General features: G+C 43.8%; 1 protein-coding gene across 8 annotated transcripts in view; it reads left to right on the plus strand.

Annotated features, from left to right (window-relative positions):
* LOC120900249 overlaps window positions 1–14,559 on the plus strand; it is a 64,983-nt gene that overhangs the window by 12,065 nt on the left and 38,359 nt on the right. The window lies entirely within an intron of this gene.

Genomic DNA, 14,559 nt, shown 5'->3' on the forward strand with positions numbered 1-14,559 from the left:
ATCTCATGGTGCTCTGACAACTAGTAAAGTTGTTTTTTTTTTTGTTGGTTCGTTCGATAATCAAGAAAAGAATAGTGTTCTGTTGTAAATGCCTGTGAAGGAGTGTTTTTGGAGAAAATTATTATAGTGTTGCTTTTAATTTTGGTAGTGCTGGTTTTGATGAATGTTCCTCAAAAAAAAGTCATTCTGCTCATCCACAAGTTTTTTTTAATATTAATTTATCGTGGAAAAATTGGTTTGTCAAGTGTGGGAGAAATTTGCCCTGTCGATCGAAAAAAAGATGGTCATTAGTGAATTTTCCTTCAGGTAATTGTGTGTGTGTATGTATGTGCGTGAGATGAGGATTACACTCTTTTTTCGCCAACTGCTCGTACTACTTTTGACGCTGCTGCCGACGACGATATGGATGGATGTGGTGGGGAACGGTAAGCAAGCAAGCAGAGCATACACGGTTGTAGTCGTGTAATCACACCTTCGTTGAAAGCAAAGGCTAAATTAGTTCATTTACGTGTAGAGTGTAGACCGTAGCGACAGCGGCCCTGTGTGGATTGTTCTCTTTACATGCTCTTCTCGTGTGTGTTGTATTCTAGTTAGAGTCTGTATTGATGGTATGCCATTTAAAATCAACTTGATGTGCTATTTTTTCCAACATCGAAATGTGTAGTATTGGTGTCGCGTGTTATCGAGGTAGCAAATCTAGAGCGTAGAACGCAAGTCAATATCCATGATTGCTGCTGTGTATGGAATTGGTTTTGATTTGATGTGTGGAATTAATGCAACTGACTCGACTTCTTGCTTCTTTTATTATCGACGCGAATGTGCGACAGTTTGTGAAGTGTTTATGTGTGTGTGTGCGCAATAAAACTTTCCAAGTCAGTGTGTAAAGGAGGGGCGATCTTCCGTTCTCAATCGCCCTATTACACGAGCAAAACCTTCGAAATGAATTGACGAATAGTTTTTTTTTGCTTTCTGCCTTGCCACACCGGATTCCCGTGCAATAGTAGTGGTGGTGTGTTTTGCTCCCATCTGAATTGCATACACATTTGTAGGGTCGGCGTGTGCGCGCGTTGTATGTGTGCGTTAAAGTGCGTTTTCTTTCGATGTTGCTGATGATGATGACGATATTTGGACGGATCTTCGGGTAAATTGTCTCAATTTCGACGTCTAAAATCGTGTTCTTAAAAACCGGTAGAACGACGTGGCGCGAAAATGGTGTATCGCTTCAAGGATAAATGGTATGTTTTGCATGTGGTGTACATCACAATTCTAATTAAGATCAAAAATTACATAGGCTGTAAGGCACTTTTAGTCACTTATCTTTGTTTTTTAGATGAGCCACATGAGTTAAAGAACTATGAAGTAGAATATAAGCATTCCCCATATGAGCAATATCATCGGTCATTATCTGGTGGTGCGTCATGTTGCTATGTGCATATCGTATGACGCCTAAAAGCAATTCTTCCCCGCATTGCTTTTGGAATCAATTTTTCAATGCACTTTGAACGATGGGAGGAGAGGGGTAGCAGCAATGATAAGGGTGGAAGAGCCATTCGCTGATTTTGCAAATGGAGATTGTGCATTTAATTTGGCACCTGGCAGAGAAATTGAAAAAAAAAACATTGCATTTACGGTTGCAGACGTGTGTTTTCTCTTTTGGCGTACATCCACAATCGAAAAACGGAATCTGTGCCGCTCTCGTTTGCAACATTTTTGGTTTGTGTCATACACATTTTTTGACGCTTGATGCAAAATTGTACATGAGATCCACAAGTAGACGCCACATCAATCTCCCCTGTCGCCGGTGAGAGAGCGAGTGAGCGAGAGAGACAGTGTGTTACCCGACAACACACAAAGATTGTCTTTCTACTTTCGTGTAAACGCAATCAATTTTTGGGGGTGAAATCATTCGACAATTCAACATGGAGAAGACACCCACATCACACAAGTACCTAGACACGGCGGTTGGGACCGGAATGTTGCAAAGAGCGGCGCGTGGAACTCCGACTTATTCATACATAAGGGAGAGCGAGAGAGAAAGCGTGAGAGTATGATCAGATTGAAGTGAAAAAAGTATGTATTTCACCCTTGTGTGTTGTTGTTGTTGGGGGCCTTTTAGTCCAATCGTTGGCGAAAAATCGATTTGCTGTGTGTGGCAACTGTGTTGTTGTGTAGCTGCTGCTTAGACTACTCCAATGGTTTGTGTCCGGTTCAGTGGTGGCAAAGAGGGGAGAGAAAGCAGCAAAATATAGAGCCGCCCAAACTCATGTGTGTGTATGACGCAGTTTTTCAGCTCCGAAAGGACGTCTAATGTGTAATTAGAACGATGAGTCAGAGAAGAGCTTCCACTAATGGAAAACTATCCTTCACCTCGGGATGCGTTGTGAACGTTTGTGTGCAAAAATGTAAAGCATGCCTCTGAAATGTCATACACATTTTGTAGAATTTGTCCTTTCCTGTCCGTCTGCAAATGAGTATAAGAATTCGCGTTCCGGTGGTGCGCGCATTCGATGTGTGGTTGTATCAGTGTTGGCTGTAGTATGTGTGGGTTGAAAGAAATAATTGGATGAATCGATAGTCTCGTCGGGTACATTCGCTGTGGAGATAAGCATTCGTATTTAGTCGGTATGTGCGGGTATGTGCTTCTCTAAACGAAGTAATGTTGTAGAACGATTGGATCAAAGCAGTAATGTGCTCTTTGGAGTGCACCCACGACTCCGATCCGACTGCGGATATTGTTAGTCCGATTCCAACTACGGCAAAATCGGAACCAATAGTTCTGCCCGTAGCTAGAATTGGAGTCGTTCGGAGCCGCCCGGTGCTTTGAACGCCAACTCCGGACGACTCCGGACGACTCTGGACGACTCTGGACGACTCTGGACAACTCTGGACGACTCTGGACGACTCTGGACGATTCTGACTCTGGACGTCTCTGACGACTTTGACTCCGAACTACTTTGAACTCTGGATGACTCTGGACGACTCTGGACGACTCTAGCCGACACTGGACGACTCTGGACGACTCTGGACGACTCTGGACGACTCTGGACGACTCTGGACGACTTTGGACGACTCTGGATAATGCTAGGTCGACCTTCCAGAGTCGGTTCCAAAATTATCAGAGATTACTCCAAATTTTTCCCAACTTTACCCAACACTAGTTCAAAGTTCAACTAGGTAAGCAAATATGTTTTTATTTGTACAAACATGAGTAAGGTTTATTGTAGCGACAACATGACTCAATCCGGCTTCAATATTTGTTTAAGATAGATGCTACATTTGACAGACCCATGCTCCATGGACGATTTGTAAAGAACCGTGATTAAAGTAGAACTTTGAAGCTCAAACAAACACAACGTTCTTTTTTAATCTTATGACTCAGAACGTTTGATATAGTTCTCAACTGTTATAGCTAATAGTTTGTTAGTCTTGTGTGTCACGTCTTGTGTGTTGAATTTTAATGCGCCGTCTCTCTTGGGTCACGTGCGCCCATTCCGTGCCAAGAGGAATGTTCGAAATATATCGTCCAACTTTGATCATAGGCTCTTGCGTAAACAATGAATTGGTTTCATATTTACATTTGCACACGTACACACATTCACGGGGAGTGTGTAAGTAAGCACACAAGCTCTGATAGCGGAGAGTACCGTGTGTATCCACAAATAGATTTTATTTGGCATCTCAACCATGAAATAGATGAAATGAAATAGATTGTGCTGTTGAGAAGTAGTTCTAATGTTTTGTAAATCAGAATTTAAAGTACATTTTTAAAACGGAATGTTTTGTGATGTGTGTCTCATTTGGTTGATGACGGATGTCCCCTTTGTGTGCAACCTTTGCTTGTTGGACCAGCACTGTTCGTTCTGTCACACTGAATGATGATGGTATTGGTGCAATAGGGCAGGGTAGACACGAGATAAGACATCGATGTAATAATACCTCCCTAAACACCCCGCGCACAAACTAATAAACGACCCTCGACACATTCATTCGCTGGTTCGCTGTTCGCGAACTTGTGAGATTGTGGCTACAGGCGCAGCAGTATGGCGGTATATATGCTTTTACTGCTCAGCGCTTCCGTAGGTATGCTTCTTTGCATTTTTTTTTCTGCACAACCCTAACACACACACACTCTCATGGAAGCGGAGCCCCCTTGAGGGAGCACCAGAAAAGCGTAGGAAATTGGGTCCGACGGTGGTCATATCTGTACTGCTGCTGCTGTACTGTGTTTACGACTACATCTGGCCTGCCCGCATCGGAAGGTAACCTAGCGGTGAGAAATTACGGATTGGTTTGCTCTAGTGTGTTTTCATTTCTTTTCTTTTTTACCTCCCAACCCCCTTGAGGCACACACTGCGCTTAGTTAGAGGTGTGTGGTGAGTGGTGAATTGTATCTTCTTCCTCTCTATTTGACAAAGCGGCCATTTTGTTTTGTGTTTGCTTGCACAAAACGTCTCACAAGCCGGCGCTTCGATTCGATCGCCTCAATCACTCTTTCCCCACCCTGACTCTCGCATGATGTGATGATATGTGTTTATTATGACGTGCATATCTCTCCCTCTTCTGCCGGTCTTCGGACTTTGCTTCCAACCGAAGCGTAAGGCCAGCTAAAACCGGATGGAAAAAGGTTGTTCAATATGCTTCGGTACGAGAATTCCTTTGCTGCTGCCTGTTGTTGTGTGTCCACCCGTCTGGATCGATACACATCTTTCGTATCACAACAGCACTACTCTCGCCGTGTGTCCTCTTTTCTTTGTGCACAATTTCTTTAATTGATTGTCCCTGTGATGATGGGGGACTGTGTGTGTGTGTGTGTTTGTGTCTCTACATAAGGAAATTAAATATCTGTTCGCAAAAGGCACCATACAATCATCTCCTCTCTTTCTTTCTTTATCATTAAATCGGTCGTTTCCATTTTCATTCTTGCGCTTTGATTTGATGCTTTCAAATCGATAATCATTGAGGGAGGGTGGACGGAATGGGACTGGGACTACCACCACCACCATCATCAAACCCGCTGCCGTGCGCACACACGTCCTAATGAGAACTAAATGGTGATTACGAAACCAATTGCTTCTCCTCTTCTTATCTCCCCCCCCCTCCCCCTGTTAGGGTCGTCGTCCGCGCCCCGTCCGTGGGTTGTGACACACCGCGCGCGTAGTTTTATTGTCGTGTTCGCGTCATTTTGCACCACCATTTGAATGCTTGCGTTTTTTTTCATGCCGTTGTGACAAATGGAGGAGAGAGAGCCTCTGACCGTGTATTAGTGTGGTCTTTTTCGAGATAAATGATTTACGCCTTTCTTCTCTCGCATGTTTTGCGGGTGCTCGAGTGTTGTGTGCTCGTGTTGCTCTAGTTGGTCGACCAGCAATAAAACCTCAAATAGTCGGCAATGACAGAAAAAGATGGCCAGGAGGAAGAGGACGATGAATTGTTTTTTTACATCTTAGCTTGGTAAAATTGTTGCCAGCAAGTTCAACAAACTTATGTTACAAATTGGATCTTTTGCTTGAAATCTCAAACTATTGAATCCTTAGAAATGAAAATTTTGTTAGAACTATTTCATACGACTTATAATTATAACGTTACAGAATTCAATATAATTATGTACATTGGATTGCTAAGAAAGATAAAAGTATTGATTCAAGTTTTTTTTAAAATATATTTATTTGCAAATTCAAAAATCAAAGTAAGAAGATGGTCGTTGTTCCCTGGTTGATGGCTTGGGGGGCACTCATTAAAGACCCAAAGAGAAGGAAATGGTACTTTCCGCCTTGAGCGTCTATTTGTTACGACAGCTTCAAAGCTCATTTCCTCTCCATTTTAACGATTTCAACCCCTAACCAACCAGCCTGGGTTTCATGCTGATGGCGATGATGATGGTCCCTTACCTCTCCGAAATGGCCCATCACACCAACCAAAGACCAAGCGAGTTTGTGTGTATGTGTTTGGTGTTTATTGCGCGTGCTTACTACAATCCAATTTGACGAATGACAAAATGACCTCAAATGACAAACTGTAATTGTGTATGTGTAGTGTAACCATCTTTTTCAACTTTTTCACACGAACTCTCTTCAGACCCATAACTTATGTTGTTTAATGTGTTAAATATAATAGGTTCCTGCCTTTTTGTTGTTGTAAATACTAACTAATCATTCTTCAAATATCTTTGTCTGCCTCTTACCCCGCACGTGGTGGGAGTTTAGGATGGAAGTTTGGTCGTGTTGAAGGGAAAATGTAGCACGAAATAGCAGAAATTTTCTACTGTCACACTACACCGCTCCCTCTGTCGACTGTTGTTAGACGAAAAAGGTGATCGACCTGCAGTGACCTTGACCTCTCTTCGTGCGAGAGCGTTTTATGTGTGTGTGTGTGTGTGTGTGTGTTTGTCGAAGGGAAAGGACGAGACGAAAGAGAAGATATGGGAGCTATACCATGGTCTGAATGAAATGATCCCAAATATAGAAGATTTTTTGGTGCGGCCAGACAACAGTCCTTAAATCTATTGCTAAAGTGGGTCTATCTTGGTGCAAAACATGACTTAAAATTTTGGATGACTCTTATTGCACAAGAGAACCATCCATGAGTCTCCCAAATCGAGCGTCTCTCTATTCCCCTGTCCAGGCTCCAGGTTCAACGCGTTTCTTCTTCTAGCCCAAACAACCACAATTCCTGAGGAACACGCTGCTACCCTCCAGTCCATGACGACGACAATGACGGACGCGAACGGCGGGTGGAAAGGTTTGCAATTCACTCCCGCTTCTCGCCCACTTCCGACACCATCGGGTGAGGGCTCACCATCGGACCGGGAATTCCGCCAGAGCTCCCAATGCCATCGTGTTCCTTGTTCGTCCAGAGAGATAGAGAGAGAAGGGAGAGACAGACAGAGAGCGACAGCCAATCATTTGCGGAAGGAGCTGTTGTGGGTGGTGTGTGGGATGTGACGGGGTAGTGAGCGCCAGACTGCGTGTTTTTCCTCACACAGAAGAAGTGTGTAGAGCCATCACCATCACCACCTATCCACCACCGTCGTGGCACCATCGGCTGATGTCGGCGTGTTGTCGACGTGTGTTGGTGTTGTTTCACAATGGTGATGATGGAGAGTGGTGTAGTGACCGACGATCGCGGTCGTGTGCTGTGTGAAGTCACCATCACCGGGACACGCGGCACGAGAGCAACTTGACACAAGCGGGCAGAATGTTGTAGAGGGTGTGAAATGTGCCTTGTCCCTCTTGTGCTACCACCAGTCGTCTCTTTGCTAGTATGGATCTCGTTTTTATCCTTTTTTAGTCTTGATCAGGTGCTTTCACCATTGAAGTGTGTGAGTTTAGTGAGGAGTAGAGCAGCTCAATTTTGGCCACTGACACTTCACGCACACCTTCACCCAGTAAAGGCACACAAATTGATAGTTTTTAGCGTGTTAGAATCGGCCTTTAAAGCTTGAAGATCATCATCCAAATCACAAACACACATTAAAATTAGATTGATACACTAAACGCAAAGGTAAATGTAATTTAAAGCAAATCACTAACATCAAAACACGCCACTCAAACTCTCACGGCTGACGTTCTGCTTCCCTGTGATCGTTCGTGAGCTCTACCGCCTTCGCCACCCAGCCGGCAAATGACGCACTCTCGACGAGACGCCCTGTCGCTTGTGTCACCGTGGCTTCTCTTTGCTCCCCCTTCTCTTTCTTCCGCCTCCCCACATATTATTACGTGATGTTCGTGTTTATTGAAAATGAATTTTCCTGCAACGCCTTTGTGTGTCCTCCCTCTCTCTTTCTCTCTGCTGCACAGCGTGTGTTGTTTCTCCTCCTCCTCACAAACCAAATCAGCTGACGCGAAAGTACAAGAAGTGTGTGTGTGTTTGTGTGGGCGCGCGTAAGGCTGCTGTTTGGTTTTTGTGGTTTGTAGATTTAATATTTTTTGTTGGCTGCTGTGTGTGTGTGTGTGTGTGTGTGTGTGTGTATGTGTGTGTTGATTTCTAACAGCAAACACAATCGGGAGGAGAACAACGTGGGGGGATGGTTACACTTTGCACAAAAAAGCATTGACAAAATATGCCAGCCAGCCAGTGTTAGAGTGGCGTGTCAGGCTGTGGTGTGGTGTGTGGGACCTGTTACTTCAGTGGTTTTCTACGTTTTTTTTCACACAAAAAAAGGCCCGGTCGCGGCGTGGCATGGCGCGCGCGGCACATCATCACGAGCCAGCGCCGGCGACTTGCTGAGCAAGGTAACTGTACTGTGCGTGCGTGTGTGTGTGTTTTTGCTGGTAGAAGCAAAACAAAAACAAACCTTCACCCTCCTCACACACCACGCTCCGTTTGTGTATGTGTGTCTGCCGTCTGTGTGCTTGAGTGTGTTGACCGGGTAGGGGAACGAGGCGAGGCAAGGGAGATGTTTCGTCACTGTGTGGCGTCATATGAAGAGAGGGAGCTGCTTGGGGGGCCAGGGAACACAGGCAAGCGGCAAGGACGTTGAATGAGCAACAGAGCCAGCAGTGAAGCCACCTCGCCCACCCTCCCTCATCCACCCACAACACACACCACTCTGCCCTGCCCTGTTCTGGGTGGTGGTGGTGGTAGTGGTGAAGGTAGTAGCTTTTTGTATGTGCGTGACACGCTAAAGTGTGCCGCTAAAAAAAAAAGGGAAAATGCTCGTTAGGAACTGTTGCTGGTTTGTGGAGCACATGGGGGTGGAAAGCTTGAATGAGGAGAAGGCTGTGTAGAGTGGAAAGGGGGGGAAACAACCGACTGGCGCAAAACGTGATCGTCGGTTTCGAGGCAGTTGTGACACGATAGAGAGGTGGAAGAGCAGAAGAGCTTTGTCATCGTTTGTTGGCGGTTGGTGTGGCGTCACTGAAACACAACGAGTAATGACGTACCGGAAGAGGAGCGCACTCTGTTATGGTTGCGGATCATTGTTTGGAGCAATTTTGGCAGCAAAAAAAGAGTTATTTCGTTGTGGCTGTACTTACACCATAAAATGGTCACTAAAAGAGTGTGATTTAGAAGCTCTCTTACTCGCATTAAGCCTCGTAACGAGGGTTTTGTTTCGTGAAATCATCTGAAATAACGTTGTCTTTGAACAGTATGAGCTTCTCGCATCAAAGAAAACTGCAAAATAAGTACAATTGTGTAAAAATAAGGAACATACATCTATGCATTCAAGTAAACGCCTGCTTAGTATGACTTATACAGGTAATTTTGGCTCAAGTATAATGTATCATTCGCTTCAAAAAGAGAATGCGCGTGAACCAAATGAACGCGTAAGAGACATCTCTTCAGCACGGGAATATATGTACGTGTGTAGATTAAACAGCTTGTAAAATGTGGAACAAATCCCCTTTCAACGTTTGTGGGTGTGTTTGTATGGACAACTGTTTCAACAATTTATCACATACCATTATGCGGTACTGTTTTACCCGATAGATGTCATCATACGCCACGCAGGAGCTCGCACACAGAGATTGATTGTTGCGGCAGAAGAAAAATCCAATAATCTATACGCAACGTAAAGCACACTAACTGCATAGGAAAAGGTTTTGGGTTTTGGAGTCAAAGATATACATTCCCCCACACAAACACACCTACACATCCGGGTGGGATGTAGAGTGTGTGTCTCATGTTTGCCATCTATATGAGTGCGGCCATCATTTGTGTGTTGGAACATGCGCAAGTTGTCGCGAGTCGCATTTTGGGAAAATGGGGCCAGTCTTCATTTGTGTGATGGCATTTGACACACACACACAAACACGCACACTCTCTTGCTCTCAGCAATTGTACAGCACAAGCAGCCAGCAAAGCACAAAATGTGTACAGTACCGTCTTATGATGTGAATTGATGCTGTGTGTGGTGTCGCCTCGGGTGCCTGTCGATTCGGTAGAAACACTACATCGAATTTCTTTTTGCTAACTACTGCACCCTTATCACCCCCTGGTCACATATACCCCCTTCAAGTAGAGCTGAGTTTGCATTAGAAGAAGAATGTCGTGTGTCGTCCACTCTGTGACGTAAATGAACATTGGAACCTTTCAAGATAATGCAAAGAACGCTGCAAATGAAGGGGGGTCGACGAGCATGTGTTTGCATTTATTACCATCGATAATTGGGAGTGTTAGCGCATATTTTCGTGTCTGCCGATGAGAGCGCATGAGTATTGGTGGTGTCCGCTTTTACATGCGTGTGTAGCATCTCTGGAGAGGGATGGGGGGCTGTGTGGGGATGGGGTTTTGACCGCCATTTTTGAACTTCGAATGCGGTTTCTCTTTTTTTACCGATTGGGGACGGACGATGAGACCACGACGACCAGCCGATAGCAGCAGCGCCGCGCAACCGATTGCTCTGCGGATTGCTTCATTGCACACTTGTACGGAGGACGGGACCCCCGGGATACACGAAACAACATTACGCCGTATTGCTGCAGTAGTGTACGTGTACCGTGTGTATACACTCACATTCCGTCCTCTGTAGTGCTGCTGCAGTTGGCAATTGTTTCCAGTCATCGTCGTCGTCGTCGTTTTGGTCCGTTCGTCCCGCGTTGTGTTAGAAAATCAATTTCCCTCAATTTCCCCACAATGGCGCAGAGATTTTGGTTTTGTATTCTAGTCGTTTGTTTTTAATGGAAATTTTGTTCCAGTTTTGTTTTGGACTACATTGGTAGTTTAAAGAACAAAACTAAAAGTTGTATTGGACAGATGCTTCCCCTTGAAACAGCACCAGAATGTCCCAGAGAATAAAAGAGTGTTTGCAGCTCTTTACTTTCCGTAAAACACATTGTTGGTCTTAGTTCTATCTAAACTTGTATTTAGTTGAAGGTATTAAACATTGGGGCCCTTTCCGTTGTAAGTTCGTAGGCTGAAATTTCAGCCTGTCAGCTGTTTGCATTGTATAGCAGTTTTCGAGCAGCTATCTAAGTGGGTATAATATACAGGTGGGCTTATCCCAAGGTGTATGAATTTAGAAGACTGTTTTTTATCGCTTCTGCTTCTGAATGAAGATTTTAAGAGTGTGTTGAGTACTCGTCAAGCCAAAAAAAAAGAAGCAAAAGTTTCACTCGTTCTGTCAAAAAGTGATGTTCAAAATTGGTTATGAAAAAATGCTATGAGACCACCTGGACTTCATACACTTTGATTCCAGATTCCACCACCTGATCTCTTTAATTCACCTTGGGATAAATGTAAACAACGCCCTGTTTTCGAGCAGGTACTCGAATCTAATTCTAGCTTTGTGGCTCGAATAATCTAGACTGAAAATTGCAGGCTAGTTTTTTGTGTGGTTTTGTATGGAGTGTTTACATGATTTCAGCCTCCAACTGTCAAACTCCATACAAAAAACTGACTAGAATCGTAAAGGCCCCCATTATTTACGCCTACTTTATTGGTGAAAATGTATTCTAATGTGTTATTTTTTCTGTCTCTTTTTCAGGTAATTATCACCTACAAATGTGGCTATTTCCATCATGCAGGCGATTGAGACTCAGGGATTGATAAGTGCGCGTGAGTTCCGTTATTTGTTGCCTCAAAGCTGATCAAACAAATGACAGGTTTTCGAAGACAATTAAAAAAAAACCTTTGTAGTTAGAATCTCGACACTCGTACCATCAACAACGCGCGTCGATAAATTTCATAACTTGTGGTAATGCAACCAAAAACTCCCTTCTCAAACTGATGAACCAAAGGCGAATCTGAATTTCCCCCGTTTTTTTTTGTGGATGGCAATTCATTCTCGAGCGTGTGTGTTTGTCTGTGTTGTGCGTTTGAGACGATTTTGCTGTCCATGAAATCGCACGTTTCGATTTTTATGATGGCAAATCAGTTTCACGTGCAGAGGGGCGGCACACGAACGAACTGAATTCAGCACCACATTACAAATAACCAGGGGTCGAGATTATGCACGAAGCCAACAATATCTGACGTTGCTAATTTGATAGTTTTATGAGATTTTGGTTTTGCATTTTACGACACGCGAAATAATCTACAGCAAATGTGTTTGCAAGGATTTTATTTGGGCTTGGGTTTTGTTGAGGAGGTATCCCGGTAGACGTTATAAACCAATATGCATTGGAGGAGTGTCAAGAGAAAAGCAAACATTTGCACTGTTAGACCCATTGGAGTCTCTATGTACCATCTCTTGAGAGATACATTATTGACCGCTTAGCATTATGCTCGCGATACCTGCTCTATACCCTTCTCGAACAATCGGCCATGATGGTGGTAACAACCTCCTTAAATTGCTTTCTAATGCCATCAGGAAAAGAAAAAGAAGGATGCTTATTTGAGCAAACGCGTGCGTGTATTGGTGCAAGGTAGCCTTTTCCATTTATTTGATGCTTCTTGTTGTACTCCAAACGTCCTCCGGCATTAGTTTAGCGGTGACAAATTTTGAACCAATCTTTCGGAAGTAGGGAGGGATATCAAAGATTTGAAGGGGCACGATAGATTTCCCGAAATCCGAACCGTAATTATACACGAATTGAATATGTTTCGGAAAGAAAGGTAATGGAAATTCGTTCCGTTTGTTTTTCCTGTCCAAAATGCGTCCCCCTTTTTCATATATTATGCTCGCGGTACAGAGTTGCGAGATAGACTGCTACGGGTTTTGATAATCATCCTTTCCGCGGCTGCATTTGTGTAAGTGTGCTTGTTGTGCGCCCCGTAGTCCCTCTCTCTCTCTTCTGTACTGCACAGGTCAGCAGCAGCACCAGTGTTTATTTGTGTGTGCAGAACGCGGGGCAAAAATGCCATAAAAAGTTCCAACATGAGAGCGAGCATGGAGACATTGTTGGGTTGGGTGGGCTGTTGTGTGTGTGTGCGCGAGTGAGAAAAAGGGAGGATGAATTATTGTTTTGTTAATTTTTAAGCATGCGCATAGAAAACCTACATTCGTACGGGGAAGGGCGGGAAATGCCCTTTTTTCGAATGGTGAAATAGCGTTTGCCCGAAGAGTTGGTCACCACGCGCAAAACGCGCCGTGCTTTTTCTCCTCTATGCTCTCCCTTGTCTCCCTTGTCCATTGGGGTCATCACCTTTTTATGTCTCTTTTCTATAGTGTTGTAGAGTGAGTGGTGGCGTTGGTTTATCATCCTCCTGCCTTTTTTTTGTTTGCAAAATGAGCGCTTGACACATTTACGGTGGCATCTCTTCTTTGCTGTGATCAACAGTTTAGAAGTTGAAAATGAAGAGTTTAATGATGCTTTTACTATAGAGGCTTGAAATGGAACATATTGACTCTTAAAATTATACAGTCCTTCGTCCTTTACTTGTCTATCAATTTGCCTACATAATACAATACTCAGTATTTTACTGACTCTTGTTTCACCATAATGGAAGAGCTATTACGCTTTTGCTCTGTCGAAATGTCGACTCTTTGCGCTCCAAGACTTTTCCGTTTTGTAACCGGATAAAATCAATTTCAAATCGAATGATGCAAACAAAAGGGAAAGAATAAACCTGGATCAGCTTCATCGATTGTTTGGTTAATGCTTTTCGGCCGCCCACCTTTCTTATCCTCCAAACAACGGATCCTTTTTAATGCGGTTGCGTCTGTATTTGTGTATATGCGTCCCCTTTTTACACACGATGGTTATCATAGGCAGGTGCTCCGATTCTTTGCTATCTGAGTTGGATTTCTTCTTCATGCTTACTTTATCAATCGCTTTCTCCGTGTGTGTGTATGTATGAGTGCTGGGTTTAGCTTTTGAGTTTGCGTTGAGACACAAGATGTTCGTTTTCAAAGTGGACTCCCCTTTCTGTGTGTGTGTGTTGGATTTTCATTCAAAAGATGCACCCTTATCCGAAGCTGACAAAAAGCAGGGGGACATAATTTGGGAGGATTCCATAGTTAAGTCCACCCTCGCCTCCACCCCCGGGAGAGGGTTTCGTAAGGATATTTATTTGCTTTGTGTCTCGCAAGCGGAGCTGGCCGGTGGAGAAAGAATTGTCTCATTCGATAAAGCAGCAATCTAAGAAGGTTAGAGGAGAGACTTAGCCAACCATTTCGATTAGATTTGAGTGGAACGAATCTAAAAGATACTCTGGGAGCGATAATGCTACTGTACTGCTGGGGTTGATTGCAAACATTATTTTATCATTTTGCTTGAGGGAGGTTAATTTTCATTCCGATGTCGGAAGTTGTTGTGTTTCCGATGCAAAATTGAGTAGGAACGGTTCCAATATTTTGTGAATAGGAAATAAGGGGATTTTCTTGTGCCGGATAAGAAGGAAAGGATAGTAAGATGTATTCAGTGCTCATTCAGTTAGTACTCTTAATTTTGATCATTTAAGATGAGATTCAAACTCAAGAGTGTTTTAGTAGCACATAATATTTATGGGAATTTAACTGAGCCTTCTGAGCCACTCCCGGTGGTACAGTCGTCAAGTGTACTGCGATCTAACAACTCACGGGCTCGCCATGTGTTCAAATCTCAAATGAGTTAAGCGCTATAAAAAGTGTTTTTAAATGTAATGATGCTTCTCTATGCAATACCTCTCGACACGTGCATTGGCAATGTTTTCTTCCCACAGTGATCCATCGGTTTTTTGGGGATTCCTCTGGCTACC

Source organism: Anopheles arabiensis, chromosome 3 (assembly GCF_016920715.1).
Source record: "Anopheles arabiensis isolate DONGOLA chromosome 3, AaraD3, whole genome shotgun sequence".
NCBI lineage: Eukaryota > Metazoa > Arthropoda > Insecta > Diptera > Culicidae > Anopheles > Anopheles arabiensis.